Raw genomic sequence first — 17903 nt, forward strand, 5'->3', positions numbered from 1 at the left:
TTGTTTCATGATGGCTAGATTTAGTTTTTCCAAATTCACAACCCTGGTATAGTGCATGATGGTGTACCAGTATGGTTTCCTTTGAATGGAACTGCGCCATTGTAAATGTTATCAGTTCCACCTGTGCTTTTCCTGCTACGATACAAAATGTCTGCTGTGAAAAGGGTCTAATGAGTACAAAGATCATCCTGATGGAAAGGTCTGAAACTCACTGATCAAGAGGTGTTGTGGTTGAAGAAAGAAGTCTTATTATTTTGCTGGCAGTATTCACGATTTTACAGAGAAAGTCCTGTGCAACATTAACAAAGGGTGCAGGATATTATGCTTTCAATAAAAGCCTCATAAAAAAATTGAAAACATTTTTTCTAATGCACTCTTGTAGATATGCAGGATGTGCAAGATTTGAAAGTTTTAGTTTTGGCACCCCCAATGGTCTGCCATTGTGGCAGAAATGTTACAATGTTACACAAGTACAATGTAAGAGCACATTTTTGCATGTTAGCAGATGACCACAAAGGCAGGTTTATGTGTAGAACACATTTAAACAATGAAGCAAATCAGAGTGCCCAACAAAAGACTTTAAAGGACCTGAAAGTCCAACTGACATTAAATGGCATTTTTTTGCCTACTCTAGCAACATATATGCTCTGTAAATCACTTGTCCTGTGTTCTCTGCAAAAAGAATTGGAAAACAAAAGGGAGAAATCTATAATTCATATTTTTTGGTTTCGTGATGGCTCCCCTTAATTTAGCATTACTTCAGTGAAATGCCATTCCATTATCAGTCTACATAGCTGGAGACCTTATTTTGTTACAGCGATACAGTGGATAACGTGGCGACAACGATACAGCGGTACAGTGGATAACGTGGCAATAACGTGGTGTTCTATCACAGGCAGAGCAGACAGTCACACTGAGCCTGATCGCATCCTGCTGCACAACACAAGAACCATAGACTCTGAACAACAACCCACATCTTCTTATCTAACACGAACGTGAACACACGTCCTGCATCTTAGCTTGTTGAAGTGCACTGCTAACGTCAGTTAGCAGGCTAAATAGCTAATTAACTGCTCAACTGCAGCAGATTAAACAGGATGTAAACATACCTGCAAATGTCACTTCGGACCAATTAGATGCTGCTGTTCTTACTCTTCAGTACCACTGCTAACAACACACCGCATACAGCAGTTTGTTTACTTTGTCACCATTCTCTACTCTGGCAGCCTGCCAGCTGCTGTCAATCAAACACAGACACCAACACGCCCCTCCAGCTTGCTAAGACAAAAAGGAGCATTTCTGATATTTTCACCAAAGAACTTTTTTCTTCTTTTTTTATTGATAAAAAATGATAAACAATACATTAAAAAAACATGACAGATTGACATTATTTTTGACTGCAAAACAGATGACTAAATGTGATTTCAACTGAACTTTAAGATATATATATGAAAAAAGGCAATAGAAAGACATAAAAAACAGTGTACCAGTCCATTGGCAGAGGTGCTTAGGTCAAAATTCTGTTTTGGAGCCTTCCCCACATGGCCAGGAATAAACTCTTATATATTTATTCATTTTTTTTGGCCCAAAAATAGGTTAATTTTAAATATTTTGAAACTAAAAACAGTGTTTGTTTTAAACTGTTGAACACACTTTTCCCCAGCTTAATGAAATGCCCAGATTCCTCTGCCAAAAATACTGAAGGCATCTTCTGAGTTTCCTCAGTGGTAGCTGCTGCCCTATTTATTCCTCATCTTCTAATGAATAACAGCTTATAAAATATGTTAAAGTCAATAATTGTGGAATTTGTCATTTTCACACTTTAGTGCTCCCCAGTGGTAGTATCGAAAAGGACACTGTGGCAGTGTCGGTGGACTGCCCACCATCACACCGCTTGAGCTGAAAGTCACAGCGCCTGACTTGGACAGCAGACAACTCCAGTCAATGATGAAGTGGAGCAAGTCCTTAATGTTCTATCATTTAAATCGAACCCTTTTCTTGAGTATACCACAACATTTCAACGATAAACATATGTACATGTGGTGTGTTCACAGTTGAAGTTTTTTGGTACGGTGTCCCTGTTATTTTGTCCACCCTGACAGGATCATCATATAAAATTATGCACTGCTCAAAGCCTCAAAAATGACCACAACTGATTCGTAATTACCATAAATTAGGCTACATATTATCACCCGTTTGACACAATCACAACAATAACAATAAAAGCTCCAGCAGCTCTCTCAGTAGAAGAGCCGCTTCACACTGAAATCCATGTCAGTTTTTCCAAGTAGCAATCCATATGAAACCTGTGATGCTGCGTTTCTAGTGTTTATTCATCTGCTGTGCCATTTAAAGAACCAGGGGCCCCTGAAGCTGCATAAAAACAAGCTACATAAAATAAGACAGGAACTAAGATCATATAGCCATTCAAAATATAAATGTAAAATATGTCTAAAATGAAAAGCGATACAGTGATCATAAGAAAATTTGTATTTAACTCTTGATTTCTGCATTGAGTTTCTTTAAATAGAGAACTACACTTTATGATAATGGATAATCACAAATACAGTCTCCTCTTGTTCTAACAGCCATATGATGCTCACACCTCAGGATGTCATGTTTTTATGGTTGTACCATTACATAAAGTGATAATATTCTAAATATTTTTGCCATATTTTGTTTTTCCAGAATCCACATCTGGATTCACACTAGAATTTAAAATAATAATTTGTTTGAAAAATAGTTGGCTGTACAACATGAATTTATAAAGCATACTATAACTAGATTTATGTATTTATAACCTTCAAAGTGTACTATATGTTTGCTCATATTCTGGATTAATCTAAAAACAAAAAAAAATCTACAATGATTAAGTGTTAAAAATTTATATATTTGAAAGAATCCCCCAAATGTCAGTAGGTTTAATAAAAACAAAGTCAGTATTAATGTTCTGCTGTCTGTCAGTTGGTGGCTGTCAGCAGCTAAGCTGGTGAGGAGTTCAGTCAGACTACCATCAGTAAACTTACATTCTTTTTAATCTTTTAGACTGCATTTTAGGGCACTGAGGTGTTGTCGCTAGATTACATCCTAATCAGTATTATTTGACTTAAGTGATTGACATAAGATATTAATATATACATATTGCTGATATCTGTTGATGGGCGTTAGTTGTTTCATTGTTGATCCTGGTTTATATTGCACGTTATGCACTGTATGTCTTTTATTCTGAAGCGATGAGTGTGTTGTGGCCGTTGTGGCTGAGTTGAAACTTCCGGTTAGCAGCTGAATTTCATGGCAGTGCTGCTGGTGTGTAGAGGGACAGTATCCTTCTGGTTCCCATTACAATGATCAAGTCTGCCGTGCTGCTGCCTGCTGTGGTTCTCTCGACACTCCAGCAAACTGTGGATCCTGCCTGTTCGACCAGAACCTCTGCGCCTCTGCCAGTGAGTAATGCTAGCTTTATTCCATGTTTTTCCAGCCAGGAAGATGTGTTGGACGATACAGTTTGAACCGTTGGATTTGGTGTAAACATTTCGCCTAGTTTACTGCTCCTCTTTGTAAACACCAACACGGCTATGAGAAACAGTTGGTTTCACTAGTATGCATTTCTTACACAGAAAATGAGTGGAATTCGTAACACTTGTGTTTTAAATTCGATGACATATTTAGACTGAGTTAATTTGGGTTGGATGCTGCGACGGAGAATCAGTGGCCGAGGCCTTGTGGAAGACAGTTCGCTGTCCGGAGGACCGTGTGTGCCGCGAAACCTTGTTTTACTAAAGGCCGCTGCTAACATAGCTATTATAGCATCACGTCGGCGTTATAGTCTCTTCTTTAAATGTTTGTTGGGGCGACTAATCACCATATTTTAAAAAAAAAAAACATTTGACAGTTGTGAGTTGGCTAACAGCTGAAGAATACCGTTAGCCAGTTAGCAGCGACCTGTTCCCGATAAGAGCACATGCAAAGAGGAATGCTTTAAGTAGCCAAAGGTATGCCACACTCCATAGTGAACACCTGTATATTTTATTGTGGCCCTGCTTATCGACAAATAATAGGTATGTGATGACACAAAGTTATGCTTTGATCCACGAGGCTCAAAGTATTTAATCAAATCAACTTGTTTTGTCAGCTGTTCCCCTCACAATACTCCCTCCCTCCAAACATTCCGTGGTGAGCAGTGTAACGGTACGGAGACGGTGTTTAACTAGATTTTAACTTTTAACTAGTTGGCAACATTTTATTTATCTCTCATATGAATCTTTGGACAGTCCCTGGCCAGCACTGAAAGAGGTCTGTCACTTCGAATGTGGACTACATCATGTTTTTGATTAATTTTTTTTTTTTTTAATATATATATATATATATATATATAATAGTCGTGGCCACCAATTTCTGTCACACTGCTATCAATATTTGTGACCCTATCTTACTATCTTAATTCTAACAATGCTCCGTTGTCAGGAAGATAATGCATGAGAATGGAAATTGAGTTTCCACATGTCTTCCTCTTCCTCGCAATTTAGAAGTCGGTCTTGAGGTCAGATTTTTGTGAAGGAATATTTTGAAGGATGGCGTTTAGAGCCCGACTGACACTGGATTTTTGAGGTTGATATATATATATATATATATATAGGTATTTGGGAAAATATATTGAGGTTGTTTTTTATTAACATGAACACATAACGCATAATATACATATTTAATAATAATTGTGTATTTTAGATATGTAGTGAGCAGAAATTTTACTTTTGCAAAATAAACTTGTCATTGCCCCCTGGTGGACAAACTATGTAATAGTGACATTTTCTAAATAAACAAAATATATCTCTGACATTTCTGGGCTGCGATACTTAATATCTTACATGTACATTGCCAGACATATATGAATGATTTATCTGGCAAATTGTGTTCCAAGCACAGCGCATATTTCAGGATATTGTCTTTCCTGAATTTGAAGGGGAAATTCTGTCAAGCTGTGTAAAATTTGGTTCGAGTTTATCTGAAGCAATGACTGTAATAAAAGCCTACTTCCTTGTTCTCAAGTTTTTTCCTCTTTTTCAGCAAGGGTATAAAATTCTCACATAATTTAACACTATACTGTATGCACTACTCGCCACTCTGTCCTCTGTCAGTGTCTACACAGGATCCGTTAAGGTGCAGAATTTTGTGTAGGTCACAAAGCGTTTTGTCAGTGCTCAGAGCCCAACACACAATCACTGTAGTTTTGCACGTAAAACAGATGAAAATAGACTTGACGTGTAAAAATATGCTTCGGGTCTCAGTTATGCGTGTATGGCGTGAGTGAAACAAGAGCCGTCATGTAGCCTGTGTAGACAGCTGTATCGATTGAAATAGAAGCAAATCTGTTATGTCAGATGCGCGCGAGACGGACAATGAAAAACATGGCTGAAACACCTCCTGTATAGTTGCGCCTTTATGCATCAGCTTCAACACTTCCCTGTGATGTTTGCTGCTTGGGTTGGACTCAGGATCTAGGTGGATACCCAACAGTGTTATCCTGAGGGGCTGCAGGGTTGTGGTAGCAAGCAAAGTGAGACACTTGTAAAAGTTGACTTTGACCACTAAATTAAGTGCTCCTTGTTAATGTGCAGCTCATCAGAAAAACACAATGATTGTTGAAATGTTTTTAATGGAATAGTTTGGTTTCTTCATAATATTGTTTTATTATATTTCCTACCTCCTTAGACGTGCACAGGCTCATAGATGCAGTTTGAAGGTGAGGTGCTCTTGGTGTAGTTAAGCTTGTTCAGTACATCTATGGCATCAAATAGTTCCTCTCAAAAGATGAATACACCATCTGTTAGTAACAAAATTTTCCTACATGTTCAAATGTATGTATAATAATGCTAATTTTACTATTAAAAATTAAATGAGATTTTATCAAACTTAGGAGAAACTCAAGTTGCCCTGGGTTGGGCCTCTCAGGCAGAACTTCCTCTCAGGCTGTGTGCAGATTTCTCCTAAACTGAGCCATTTGATTGGTGGAGCTTGCTGGGAGTGGCACACAGCCTGAGAGGACATGCTGCTTGAGAAGCCTGCCTAAAGGCAAGAAAGACCTGTAACTATGTCCCACTGAAATGATGGAATAATGTAGATTGTATGATTGTGAATTTACGTGTGATGGCATGTTTACAAATGTGTACAAAATGTTAAGCCCTTGGTGTTGGAGAAGGTAGAATTCCCCTCTGTTGAGAGGAGCTTTTACTCGATCCAATACATGTACTATACATGAATTGGCCCAATGACAGAGCAACATATGTTCAGACTGCATGCAGTGCAGAAGAAGGGTTATTAGAAGGGTATCCAGGAATTTGTCTGTGAGAAATAACTGAAATGCTGAGACACCAAGTTATCCCTTTAATCATTTGTATTCTATCTTCTGCTTCCTGTCCTATGATTTCCATTTTGCTTTAGTGGCTGGTAACACCCTGACATACACTTTTTAATTGTACAGTGTAACCGCCTGTGTTTACTGTGCTCATGATGATAAACTTCTTGAATTGAGTTGCATGCAGAAATTTGGGCATGCCTTGACAAATAACATATTTTGGTGATTTTTTTTTTTAATTGAAAAGATGTAAACATATCCTCTCTATGATATGGGAAAAACCACAATATTTTCTGCAAACATTAATGCATAGTTACTTTTTATGTCATAAATTAAACAAAAATAAAAAAAATTAAAACATTGTGGCATGTGCAAAAGTTTGGGCACCCTAAGAGTTCTGAAATCTCAGATTCTTTTTACATGGGGCTCTTCTCATTTCTCTATTTTGCGCCTCCTCGTCTCCTCTCTCCTCCGTCTCTTCTCCGTCTCCTCTCTCTCTTCCGTCCTCCTGTGCCTGTGACCCGGAAGTCGATCTCAGCGCGCCATTTTTAAGGATGTCTCAATTCCTAAAATGCATCTTGAGGAGAGAGGAGGCTTATCAGAGGAGCTATGAGTGAGGATGCACAGGTGTATCCTTTGCGGAACTCTTTTCGGCACCCTCATGCCGTGACGTATAAAAGAGGTGTGACACACACCTGGAATATACAACCATTTGTTTTGTGTGTGTGTGTGTGTGTGTCAGTTGGCTATCATCATCAGCATTGTTTAGGCTATGTTTGTGAAGACAGCCGTGGGATACGGCAGAAATCTTTGAGAATAGCTAATTAAGTGAATTTATAATATTTATCACAGTGCATGTGTTTTTTCTAAAGTCAAGAATGAACCTCCATGCTCAAGTCAAATAAGTGGTTTGGAAACTGCTACTCTTGTACTATAGTTGCAGTTTGCCTCTCTGCACTTTATTAAGTAACTTAGAAGTTGGACAGGTGTCATTTTGATCAGGATGCTTTTTTGTCTGAAATGATAGGTTAATAGACTGTTCTTCAGATGGGGTGGTGTGTTAAGCTCTGCCTGGTCTTTCTGTGAATAAAATGACTTGGTTTCAGTTCATTTCCAGTATGTATAATATAAACTTGAAGTCGACCGATAGTGGATTTTTAAAGGCTGATATAATAACGATAGTTTAGAGTCGTTCGATATCGCCCCCTGGGAAAATATTTGACACTGTCGGAAATGAACAATCTTTGACTTAATTAGAAACTGGATAACTGTTCTGAGTCAAAGTAATAAATACTTCAAACCTGCTCATCCTCTCAAAGTCAGGGCACAGCCACAACCAGCTGTAGGGATGGTATGTTAGGATTTTATCTTTACTTATCAATACTCTTGTTGGCCTGGTTCTTTATCAATACTCTTACCAGTTCTTTTTCATTACTTAAGATTTTTTTATTTTTTTTATTATCATTTTGAAAGAATAAATTGCGTAATTGAATTTATTATTAGGATAGCCCCTTGAGATGTAGGATCTCATTTTCAAGGGGGTCATGAAAACACAAAATACAAAATATGGCACATAGGCTACATACAAACAAACATACATAAAAGACATTGTTACATAACAAACATACACTACAAATACACAGATACAGACAGCTCACTCACCATCTCCCACCCACACCCCCAACCCTCAGCAGTTACAAGAAATGACCTGTAAAATCAGATCAGTTTCATCAGTACTGAGAGCACTTGAAACAATTTATCTTCTATCTGTAAATACAAATTAGAAGCATGAACAGTTTGTTTTAAGATGACAGAATAAAGAAGACCTGAAGCAGCGGAAAAAGTTAATAGATCTAAGAGAAAGAGAGAGATCATTCCAGTCGGCTGGAGCTTTGTATTGAAAAGACCCGATGACCATATTTCAGAGTGAATATGGAGATCTATATGGAATGTGTTTCAAATAGGAAGGACAATTAGGGTAAACACATTTAAAGATGAACTGAACCCTCTGAAAGTGCATTCCAGCTTTAGGCTGCAGCCAATTAAGTGATTCATACATAAAGCAATATATGCTATAGCTAGCTATATGGGCACCTCAAAATAAATCTACATAGAGTTATATACTACATTTAGGGGTCTAAGATTAGTATCAGGTGTGCAGATAGACGATGTCAGCATAATCAATTATAGGTAAAATTAACTGAGAGATTATTCTTTTTCTGACATGAAATGAAACTCAATTAATTGAGTGATAGAGTGAGCTTAGACAATACAATTAATGTGGGGCTTAAAGCAGAGTTCAGGGTCATTCCAAAGTCCAAGGTATTTGAAAGAATCAAGAGGGGAGATCCATCATCAAAATTAATATGAAAGTCAAAGGGATATGAACGTCTGTGTCGCGTGCCAAACACCATGCTGCAGGACTTCTTCTTATTCAATCTGAGTCTGTTATCATGAAGCCATTATTTAACCAAATTAAAATTGTAAAGAGTTCTGGATCTGTAATATATCAGAGTTAGAAGTGTAAATAACAGTATCATCAGCATATAAATGAACAAGACAATTTGGGGTAAATCATTAATAAAGATAGAGAAAGAAGTGGTCCCAGAGTGGAGTCTTGTGGAACACCCTTATCACTGGTTAAATAATTGGACTGAGAACCTTGAAAGACAATACACTGACATCTATTATGAAGATAGGCATTAAACCAGAGGAGAGCATTTTGAGATAAACCAACGGAATGGATTGTATTTTGGTCATTCGGAACAGGATTAGAATTGAGTTATATTTTAAATACACCAAAATACTGTTTCTAGAGCAGAAACAACAGTAATGTTTACAACAACAAAGTCACTATATAACCTCAATGATATCTCACTGGAAACAAATCTTACATGTAAGTAAAATAAATAATATTCATGAAATCAAAATACCGAATGACTTTTAGAAAGAATGAAGAGCACAGGCATCAGTCACAATCACTCCTTTCCTGTCCTCTGTCCTTCTTCCTCTGCTGCTGATGTGATTCACTGCCTGCAGGTACCGCTGGTAGAGAGGAGGGGCTGGTTTGTCTCAGCCTGTCGCCAAGTTTACAGGAATTTGCCAAATTTTAAGATTTGTAGCATAGTTAAACAGACTACATACAGAAAGCTTTTGTTTTAGCTTGTTCGTAACAATTTGCTATTAGCTTAACTAGTGCACTTTAGTTGCGTAAAATATACCAGGAGACTGCAGACAAAGCAGGTGGAAATATCACTTTTCTACATGTTTATGCTTGTTAAACAGGTGGTTTGATAAAGTACTTACTAGCTTTTTACTCGCAGAGGTTTTATTGCACCTGGTTCACTTCACTGTGTCCACCTGCAACCCTGCTCTGCTGTTCACTCCATATGTGTGTGTCTACTGCAAACTTAAAGTTTAGCTGTAAACTCGGGGTGTGTATGTACATGGGCCTGGTGCAAATTTGGCCATAAATCAATGACAGTTTGTCCACACATCACCAAACTTGGTGGATACTTTTAGTTAAGCTGTTGAGGCTTTCTGCTTCTAATGGTCTGTGTTGGCTTGAACCCCATATTTGCCACTTGCAGCTATATTTAATACTTGCACTTAGTTGTTAGTAGATCTGTATACCTATTCTCACTTAGTCATGAAGAAAAATGTATAAAATGCATCTAAAATTCCATAAAAGCATTTCCTAAGATGCAAAATATCAGTGCTCATTTATTCAAAGTGTTGTTTATTAAGCCTTCATTTCAAGCCTTCATTGTAAGAGCATGGAACATCTGGCTGTCCTGCAGCAGGATATGATCCCTTTTTTAATTTACATCATGTGCAGCTGTAGGATCTGAGGGCTAACTCTGCATTTGTCTCTAAATCCAGCTGTGTATAGCTCTGTATAGTGCTGTATCTGTGACATAGACCCAGCCACACAAAGCCAGCTCTTTAAGTCTTCTGGTTGATGTGCCAGATGGCTCCTCGTGTGCTGCTACATTACCAGGTTGTATGTTGTTGTTTCCTTCATTTGCATCGGTCATACTGATGGTGAACAAAAGAAGGGAAGACAATCTGTCTGCAGCCTTCCACCATCCATTATTGCAGCAAAAGAAATCGACAAACTAGACTACAGTATACACCGTTATTGAGTTTTATTGAATTTGAATAACAGAAATATTTAATGCACTAGCTAACATAACTGCCTTCTCATTAACAAAAATAACAATCCAATGGAAAACAATGTCCCCCTGCATTTACCATCAAATAAACATAAGAGAGCACTGTAGAGACAATCTAACAACCCAGTCACTACAACCTTTTGACCTGTATGTGCACATATGACAATCTAAACTTGTTCTACAGAAGTGCAAAGAACTCTTAAAGTCTGCTGAGGTAATTTCTGGGAGGAATAATCCTTATGTTCTTCAATTTTTCATTTCTCATTCACCAAACTTGGTGTGTTTAATTTTCAGAACTGGTGGCAGAAACAATAGATACAGTTGTTTGACCCTGTTTGTCCTTGGACACCATGTCGCTCATGATTTGTGTTGCAGCTCAGCAGCCTTCTTATCAATTTCACTATTCAGGACTAAAAACTGCTCACGCTTTTCCTTTGCTCATCTCCTCAGTATGTTTATATTTGGTTGTTATTACTGTTGCCATTCTGGTCCCTGCAGTATTCTCTGCTTTTTCTACAAAGTTGTCTGCATCCTTTTGGAGAAAAATACACTTATACATCTGGTATAGATTTGCTCCTCTTCTTTAGCTTATCAAAGTTTTCTTCAGCATTCTTTCTCTTCAGCTCATCCCTTTCCCTTTTGCTTTTTTCCTTGTCCAGGTAAGCTCTGTACCTAGTGCGTGTAGTTGCGCAGTGGTGCAACATCTCTTTTTTAAGAGGCACTTTGGTCACCACGCCATACACTCTGACATGATCACAGACAAGTCTCTGTGCGATAATGGTGTCCTCTGCTATGTTGCATCTTTCCTACTCTTTGTTGACTAAGAACCCACATTCAACTTCTGCTTGCCCATGGGACAAGAGCAGCAACTTCTTGAAAAAACTCCAGAGCTCAGGATAAGAAGTGCTGATGTGTCACATCAACTTTGGAGCCTTGGTCTTGTGGACTGAAGGACATGAAGTTTACAGCATTGGCCTCATCGAACACGAAGGTCTCAACCACTGTGAAATCACATCAGCTGCAATTAGATGCAGAAAAAAATGTAAATATTCACACTATCAGCAGCAAAACAACATACTCTGTTGTTTGTGATTGTGCTGTTATATGTCTTAAGAGACTGCAGATGAAAATGTGCTGTAAGATATCTCTGGTACAGTACATCAAATAGTAACATTTATGTTAAACACTGTACATGGTTCCAATAAATACATACATACAAACAATATTTTAATTATTTAAAAGTCAGTCAACAATTTTGTTTTAGCAGATGTTCACCAAATTGCGTGTCATTCTCAAATAATCTATACCACCCAACAAATTGCCAAGCAACAAATACAAAACATTGTGTGCCCCCTGTCTCTCAAGCTGTGACTTAACTGGCCCATGATGCCAGCAATGTAATATGTACTGTCATTTGAATTCAGAGCCAATCAAATGTCAGTACTCAGTGTGTAGCCAATCAAATCACACTAACATGAATATGCTGACCAAGTGAATACTCCCTGTCAAACTAAGGGACTTTGTGTAGGAAATGCAATGCCAATTTTTAAAGAGAATATTAAAATCCACTTGTAAACAAATATCCATGTTCTAGATAAGAATAATGGCAAAAATATAAAATTTAATTAACAGTAATAGTCTTTTCCACTCTTTTTTTATTCCTATATATGACCAACAGATATTCTGCCTGTCAACTGATTATCCTGCACAAATTTCTGGATGAGGGACTTCATTTTCTGCAGGCACTCACCTGGCTCAGAGTACATTGTGTTTGGGTCTAAGCACATGTTTCATACTATGGAGTACTTCATAGGGCACTTATCCCAAGTCTTCTTGCTGATGCTTGAGAGGGCAATCTCAGTCTTTCTTAAACTGCAAGACACCAAGCTTGCTTACACTGCTTTTGGCCCCTGACAGTCCCTGACAAAAATAAGTGGTTATCAAATCTCCAGAATTACTGCACATACTCAGCAGTTGGTTAACATTCACTCAGCTGTACATATCAAACTAAGGCTAAAACATTCCAAAATAGTCACACATCTTTGACTTGACATCAAATTGCCTAGACATTCTTCAGCACATGTCATTACTGAATTGCTCTGATGACGAAAAGCTATGAATATACTGGATGTCCCACCTTGAGGGCAGCTGCTGCACCCATACCAATGTCAGCCTCCTTTGACCCAAAGCTTCTGGTCTGGTCTGTAACATCAAGCCCCACAAGCTTGTATGGAGTAATGGCCAGGGCAGCCCGCTTGATGAAGCATCAAGAGAATTAAATTTCTTTGTCCTCTTCTTCATCCTTCTTCTTCTCCTTCATTTCCTTCTTCCTCCTTCTGCTTCCTGTAACATAATTGAAGCAAAGAGCATGAAAAGGAATAAAATAGCAGTTTGAACAAAATCACAGTTTTGCCTAAGCAGTCAAGGGTTTGCCTAAATTTGATAAGTTGCTACTGCATAGCTCACATGGCTTTCCTTGAAATGTTCCAACAAATCATCTGCTGTTGAATGGCCCATGAATTGTGATCCAAAGAAAAGGGATTGAACGTGGGTGCCAGTTTCATCAGTTGTCCAGTGTCTTACCTGCAGGTCTAGTTGTTTAGTGGTCCTGTTCATGCTCTCATCGAACATAATGACAAACAAATCTTTGTTCACTCTTGAGAAGAGCTCCTTTTTAATGTAACGAGCAAGTCCAAACAGCACAAGGTAAGCTGTCTCGTCCCTTCCACAGGTGAATGGTTTTGCACCACAATATTTGTGGTCCTCTAGCACTTCTTGAATTGAATTTGCATTTACCCATGACTGAGCATGCATGGCTTGCTCGCAGTGCTGTGTTTTTGTTTTTTTTTTCCTTTTTCCCCACCACAGCCCTGAAATTTGAAGCTGGATAAACATGTTCTTCTTCTAGGTTAAAATGCCACACAAGGCGTACTACTGCCACCCAGTGAGCATAGTGTACGCTACTTGTTAACATTAAAACAAATAGGTATTGGATGTTGCGGAAATGGTCATTGTTGTCGGATATAAAATACTGGCAAAATATAAAAACTGAAAAAAAAATAAACACGCTCATTCATTCTGCCCCAGATCAAATTTAATGCCTCCCCTCCTACAATTCTAGACATTTTAAGACATTTGTAGACCTTGAATAGACGTTTTAAGACTTTTTAAGGATCCGCGGGTACCCTAGAGATAGCGAGTCAGTGAGTAATGGTGGCAGTGAGGCAGTCCAACATTGATATTATTGAGAGATTAAGATTATCATAAATTGGGAAACAGATGAGGCGAGGTTAAACATCTAAAATGACTGGCCATTCATGTTGGCAGGAGAGCAAACAAGTCACCACATTATACATGAGGTTTATAATGTCAGAGACAAGCAGCATGAGGAAGGAAGTACAAAAACATGCACATGAAAATCAATAGAAACACTAAATATAAAATGACACCTAACATGTCATTTGGCAAGTGACACTACACCACCATCTCATGACTAGTACAGTCCAGAACGTTCAGCTTCTCCCCACAAAACCTCTGACATTACAACAGGTATTCGATGAACATGTACCAGTGTAGCTGGTCAAAGAAAAGACAATTCACTTTTTTTTCTTTTTTCTTTTTTTTTTCTTTTTGTTGCTTTAGCTAGTAAGCAACTCTCTTCCATATACTCACACACACTCTCCGAGGACACAGAGCCCTGGATTGTGTGCTAAATATAGCATGGTTCTTAGGTGCAGATTAATATGATGTTGTTAGGAAGATATCTTTGTGAGTGCATGGCCAGGGCATGGTATCACATACACACTAATACTTGCATGCTCTCATTCTGTGGCAGAACTAGGCTAAAAGCTTCTGATAGTGTTCTCACTAGAATACTGAGCCCCCCCCCCAAAAAAAAAAATTGAAATATTTTGAAGTTGAACTACACAACATGTGATACAATAGTGAGATGTACCAGCATTAGACACTTCATCAGTAGAAATAAGAAAATTGTTCGATAGAATGTTTGATAGTTTCACTTAAATGCATTAAATGCAAACTGTCATGAAAGTACATAACAAATAAAAAAAGTTCAGTTGCATGAACAAACCCCAAGCGTGCTCCTTCCCTGGCTCATAAACAGCCTATGATATCACTTGATAATCGAGCTTGCTACGAGTGACACGCAAACAGCCCATCATTTAACAGGTGTGTTGTTAGGTTGCACCATCAACATGTGATACAACAGAAACCGCATGGAGTGAGAAAATTAGTGCAGAATGATGATGAGGAATATGTCGTTGTGTTAACATTAAAATTATTACCTGTGTGCCTTGATAAAGTGGTTAAATTCAAAGTAAGGTGGTTAAATTCAAAATAAGGTGGTTAAATTTAACCTTTTATCTCCTAGTCTTTAAAAATAGGTCATTAAAATGATCAATAATTACTGACATCAATTGTAATGAAACATTTTATCATAAGTTTTCGTTCATATTGCTCAGCTCAAATTGAACACATCAGCAAAACATGTGAATGAACACTGATTGATTTTTAAGTCGAAGTATAATAGTGTTAATTATACACTGTAGGCATACTGCATCTTTTTGACAAAATATGAGTATTAAAATTCTGAAATACTAGAGCATTGGTTCTCAACTTAGGGGTCGCGAACGAACTTCTTGGGGTTGTCATATGGTTGTGGAGAAAAAAATAACATTTTCGACTGGGGAATGGTTTTTTACATTACATTGCCTATACCAGTGATAGAATTTGCCATAGAATAGAATTTTTATTGATTGTGTTTGTGATTGTCAAAGTATGTGCACATGAGTTCTGATTGGACACACACAAAAAAACTTTTTTATGTTGGTGCTTTTGTGCCACAGTATTGCGCTTAACCAAGCAGCTGTAGGCCAACAGGAGGTGTCTCAAGATGGGTCACCTGAAAGTCTGACAGTAGCACCATCAGCAGCACTTCCAATAGAGCCCCAATCTCCCAACAAGCTTCAGAAATATCACCCTGACTTTCTGGAAAGACAAACATTTGGAAACGAAACACACCTCACATCAACAAACCCTTTGAGTTTTTTCCACCAAGGAGAGCCAAAAGACAGTGTTGAGTGGGTACACTACAATCCCTGCTAAGGCCCTGGCAGCTCCATATGAAGTGGCATATCTGGTGGCTCAGTCAAAAAAGCCTCACACTATTGCTGCAGCCATTGTAATGACAGAAGCTATGCATGGTGAGAAAATAGCTAGCACACTTGAGACTATTCCACTGTCAAATGACACGATAGGGTGGCATATTCATGACATGGCAAATGACATTAAAAACCAGCTCATGGACAGAGTAATGAAAAGTGGAAGATTTTCACTGCAAACTGATGAATCGACAAATGTGTCAGGTGATGCGCAGCTGCTTGTATTTGTAAGATACAGCTACGAGGTAAAAATGTATGAGGATATGTTTTGCATATCACTGGAGGGAACTATGTTAACTAAGTTGGGAAAACTGTCTCAATGTGTACAGATGGAGCTGAGGCTATGCAGAGGACAAGAAAGGGACTAAAAGCCAGCGTTTTGGGAGTCCCTCTGCATGTGAAATTTTAACACTGCATTATCCACAGAGACGCCCTAGCTAGCAAGAACCTCGAGACAGAACTCCAGTGTTCTCCAGATGGCAGTTAAAATGATTAATTTCATAACATCCGGGCCAGTGCAAACCAGACTGTTTGCCACATTCTGCCATGACAAGGGATTGGACCATGAATCATTACTGTTTCACACAGAGGTCAGATGGGGTAAAGTATTAACCAGACTGTTTGAACTGCATGAAGAGGTCCGTATCTTCCTATGAGATTGTGGTTCTTCCCTCACTGACCATCTGACTGACTTGAGGTGGGTTACTAGCCTTGCATATTTGGCAGGCATTTTTGACAAACTGAACTGTCTAAATATGTCCCTCCCAGGCCCAAACACAAATGTCCTTGCTCTTTCTGGCGAGGTAACAGCATTTAAAAAGAACTTGGAGTGATGGGCCATGTTAGCTGAATTAAATGTGAATGTTCCCTGAACTCTGACTTTATGGACAGTTATGACATAAGTATCCAAGCAATGAAAGGAGTTAATGCCACTCACCTCAGAAACCTGCTTGACAATTTCAACAGATACTTCCCAAAAGATGGCATGCCAGAGAGATATGACTGGATAAGCCAGCCTTTCACCACCTCCAGTGTGCAACACCTGTCGTCAGAACTGGAGGGTGCCCCCTGTTAGACCTCTCTTCTGACCGCACATTACAGACTGCTTTCGCATCATGCACACTGGAAGAATTCTGGCTGTCAGTGGCTGTGGAATACTCAGGACTATTAAAAGCTGCAATTCATGTACTTATTCCTTTTGCATCTACATATTTATGTGAAAAAGATGGGGAACAAATACAGATCATAGCTTATCAGAGTTGAACATGATCTTCATGTGGCTGTCTCCAACATAAAACTAAGAATACAGTTTTGAGAGATGGACTAACACGGACAATAAGGAAAAAATAGAAAAACGCCAAGCATTGACAAACAACATATGATATGATATGGGGCATTCAAAAACAGCATAAAGAAAATGCTTTTCTTTTAAATGTTTCTCAATCTAGGCTGCTGCTTTCGAACAGGTGTACAGACACTGGCTTGCAGAGTTGTTTACAGTAAAACAATTCAGGGTTTCCTTTTGCAGTTTGGGCAACCATTAGAATTAACAATAATAGACTATCTGATAAATTCTGGTTGGGCTGGGTGAGATTTTTATTTTTATTATCCTATTTCAGATCTTGATGTTATGGTATTTTACATATTTTGGGATCAAACTTTTGACCACATGAAGCTAAAATAACAGATATCAAATGTATATGTTATAAATGTAAATGTAATTTCAGTATGTTGTATAAAGCTGGTTGGGGTTGTAAAGCTGGTGGAGTGGAGAAAGGAAACACGATTTTGCAGCCATTGCTCACCTGGAACGGGATGCAGCAACAGCTGATGGAAATTAGGAGTTAGGGTTTTGTAGTTAAAACATGAGGACACGCATAATTCACTCTGTGACCCATTTATTGTGATTGATCAAATGCTGTGACAAGATCCGTGTTCAGTGAGCAGTGCCTTTAGAGATGTGTGTCAATCCAAGTCATTTTTATGTCTTCTCTAAATCTAATCACGGCCTTACTATCTGTGTGGGCCGTATTTTCTCTCTCTCTCCCCCCCCCCCCGCCCCCCCCCCCCCCCCCCGCCCCTCCCCCTCTCCCTCTCCCTCTCCCTCCATGTATTGTGCCTTAATTCTATTCCTGTATCATCTAGTCCTCTTGTTCTTTGTGCGCACGCACACACAGACACACACACACACAGAGC

At 38.6% G+C, this 17903-nt stretch overlaps 1 protein-coding gene across 1 annotated transcript in view; it reads left to right on the forward strand.

Annotated features, from left to right (window-relative positions):
- Positions 1–3265: 3265 nt before the first annotated feature.
- Positions 3266–17903, forward strand: part of cuedc1b (CUE domain containing 1b) — a 33240-nt gene continuing 18602 nt past the window's right edge. The window contains exon 1 of the mRNA XM_067593782.1: positions 3266–3443. The gene's annotated coding sequence lies outside the window, so the exon portion shown is untranslated. The remainder of the gene's footprint in view (positions 3444–17903) is intronic.

This window comes from Thunnus thynnus, chromosome 7 (genome assembly GCF_963924715.1).
Source record: "Thunnus thynnus chromosome 7, fThuThy2.1, whole genome shotgun sequence".
Classification (NCBI taxonomy): domain Eukaryota; kingdom Metazoa; phylum Chordata; class Actinopteri; order Scombriformes; family Scombridae; genus Thunnus; species Thunnus thynnus.